The 3,150-nt window shown below is 38.0% G+C and overlaps 1 protein-coding gene across 1 annotated transcript in view; it reads right to left on the reverse strand.

Annotated features, from left to right (window-relative positions):
- Positions 1-17, reverse strand: part of LOC138046924 (uncharacterized) — a 38,827-nt gene extending 38,810 nt beyond the window's left edge. The window contains exon 1 of the mRNA XM_068893551.1: positions 1-17. This exon is cut by the window's left edge and continues 93 nt beyond it. The gene's annotated coding sequence lies outside the window, so the exon portion shown is untranslated.
- Positions 18-3,150: the final 3,133 nt, after the last annotated feature.

The raw sequence follows: 3,150 nt of genomic DNA on the forward strand, positions 1-3,150 counted from the left end.
AAGGACTGTGGCAAGACCCCAGCAAGCTGGGCTGTCTTGGGTACGGCATCCATAACCTCCCATGCCAATTACTTGGTTTTCTGCGAGGAAAACAATGAGTAAAGATACAGTAACTGTTAATACAGTACATACACTGTTACAATATTTTAGACAATGCCAATGATACAGCAAAACAATCCAATGTACTGTAAACCACCCCGCAGATCAGCTGCACCCTGATTTAGCAGCTCAAATTGGAAAGAAATCTTAAAGTTCAAGTCTTCAATAGAATTCTTCCTTCATCCACCTGGACATCTAACCATAACCTTCACTTATTAACATTGAAATGGAAAATCTTTCAAAGTCTTACCCACAGATCGTGAGCAGTTTTTAAATATACCGGTAACATGAACATCATTGGTTTCCCTACCAACTTTGACATATGATAGATATTTTTTCTAGTATTTTTGAACAGCAATTTTTCCTTCATTCAACACAGTTTTCCATAGATTTTTGCATAACAACCAGCAGGTACAAACCACAGGTCTCAGGTCACAAGGTTCCGTGTTCACAGGTTCCCTCTGTTTTACCAATTTACTAAACAACCTAAACATTCATTATTTTAAGCTAACCTTAGGCATAATTAGACCTACAAGTAACGATGCATTAAAAAGAGTTAGGCCTAAGGTTATCTTTAATGAATGCTTAAGTTTGTTTTCCGAGACCAGTGTTTTGTACCTGCCCCAAACAACAGGACCGACGAACGTTCGTAGCTTTAGTACCCAGGCATTAGAGTCAATGTGAAGATGGAAAACTGGACACAAGAAACCCTTTTTCAGATGTTTCCGGGGGGGGGGGCAGAAATAAGTCAGCCTGATTTCTAACGATGATTTTTGGAACAAAAAGGTGGCGGCTTATCCCGCGGGTGGGTTACAGTTATCGAAAATGGAGCACACCAGGTAAGATAAACATGTAATATGGAGGTGAGAAGACAGAGGTCGTAAACAAGATGGTATTTTTTTTAAAAACAGGCAAGAATTGTGATGTTTCTTTCCAGCTCAGATATTGCAGAGTTAAATACTAATTATTACCAGCATGGGAACAAGGTTTAAAGAAGCCATCGGAGTATTGAACAAGGTTGGAAAGGTATTCAAGAAAGCTCAATAAATTTGTCATATAGCACACTAACATGTAACCATTATGCACAACATTTAATTTAACAATCATGGTGGTTGGTCACCAAATTGACCGAAAGTTTGAAAATGACATGTAATGGACAACAGCTTTCCAACACTCAGTTGGTTCATTGTTGGCCAATGGTCAGACACATTAGATGGTGCATTAATGGGATTACATTCACTGGTTACAATCAAGTTGCCACTGTATGGTCAGTAAGTTACAAACTCCTATAAGTTTGTACAAAACAAGGATTGTTCACCAATTTTCTCCAAATTGTTCGGCTGTCTTCTTCCAAACATACGAAACGCTAGTTAAAAAGACAAAATCAGACATTTTATTTATTTAAATAATTATTGAGTTCGATTTATTAGACACGTTGCTAGCGGCATACATCCTACCCAACATTAATAAATACATGTATGCAACATTATATTCATTATAATGCATCTCAGATGGCTAATGTACATGTAGCCTGTTTACAAACAGTTTCACATTCTGGGTGCTTACAACCCACCTCCCATTACCTTATAACTGCATACCAAACAATGCCCTTACGTTTTCAAAAGAATAAATCTGGATATCAATCAACAGAATACTGCTTTAACACAAAGAACTTAATGCATACACTGGACCAAAAAAAAAAAAAGCTCGGCATACTGCCTTGCTTGCCAACAAAACCCTTAGTATATGGATTGTATCGCAACTCTGCCTCATTGCTTAACTGTTGCATCCATATTTTCAGCACGTGAACTAACCCTGTGTTCATCCAAATACTCTCTTACTACAATATCCCTTCCTGTGCTACTGGCAGCTGACTGGGGTGGCACAAAAAAAGAACTCCTGTCACTAAAAAAGCAGGAAGAGATCAGAGCATATGGATCACAAAGAAGCAAAATAGTGCAGCTTAAATTACAATGAATCTATGGGATTTTGGCCAAATTCAAACCTCTATATCTCTAATGCAGAAAGGCAGATTTCAAAATTTTCAAATGATTTTTAGCCCCTTTATTAATAACATTAACTCTATTGTGAAAATTAGATTGATCATTGCACAAAGGCTGTGACAACGTATTAAAGTGGATATGACAAATCGTGTCGGGTCGCTTCAAATTTTGCAGGAATTTGCTTTAAGCTTGTTTACAAGGATTTATATGAAAGGTACACATTTCGTTTACGGTCAGTAGATAGTGTACTGTAGCTTGATTCTGATCATCAGTCATTATTTCCATGAAATACTCTCAATATATACATGTACCAGTAAGTGCTTTTTGAGAGGTATGGCTTTCTATCCACAATTGATCACAAACCTTCACCCTTTGACTCCCATAGGTGGCCTGAACCGTCCTACACTTAGTAAATACTCCTGTCTAACGCCAGACGATTTTACTCGCCAATGGGGAACCCAGCTGGGAGTCAATGGGTTAAAGTATTTTAAACAGTTCCGACTCCGGCAAAATTCCCATACATGTCACTGTAATTTTAAGCTGTGTTTGCCCCACAACCAATATGGCATCAGAAACCTTGAAAGGCCTATTCACTTGGGTTCTACTCTTGGAAGCCAGAACCTGAATTAAAATTAATAATGATGGGCCCATTAGCTCTTTACGTGAGCTTGAAGGTGACTCTGTCATGGCCTCGCGTTCCGTTCCAACGATGGCAACAATACTCTCGGTCACTTTGTGCTACAGATACTGCGATAAGCTCAATTACAATTATATGCAGTTGATTTACGTTTAAGAAAAAAAAGGCCTGCATTCAACTTTAATGTAACCTTACATTGTAAGTTCACAGTAATGCAAACCTGAATTATTAAAAATTATATAACCCTATAAATTATGTGATAACAGTGATTTAAGACTTCCAGTGACACCTCCCCTTCCAAGTACATGTATTAAGGATGCATGGTGCCTACTATTGTTATTGCGCATACGTTCTGCACACTCCAGATACTTGGATTTCTATCGGTGATCCTTACTAATCCAGGGATATTTT

Source organism: Montipora capricornis, chromosome 4 (genome assembly GCF_036669925.1).
Source record: "Montipora capricornis isolate CH-2021 chromosome 4, ASM3666992v2, whole genome shotgun sequence".
In the NCBI taxonomy this organism is placed as follows: domain Eukaryota; kingdom Metazoa; phylum Cnidaria; class Anthozoa; order Scleractinia; family Acroporidae; genus Montipora; species Montipora capricornis.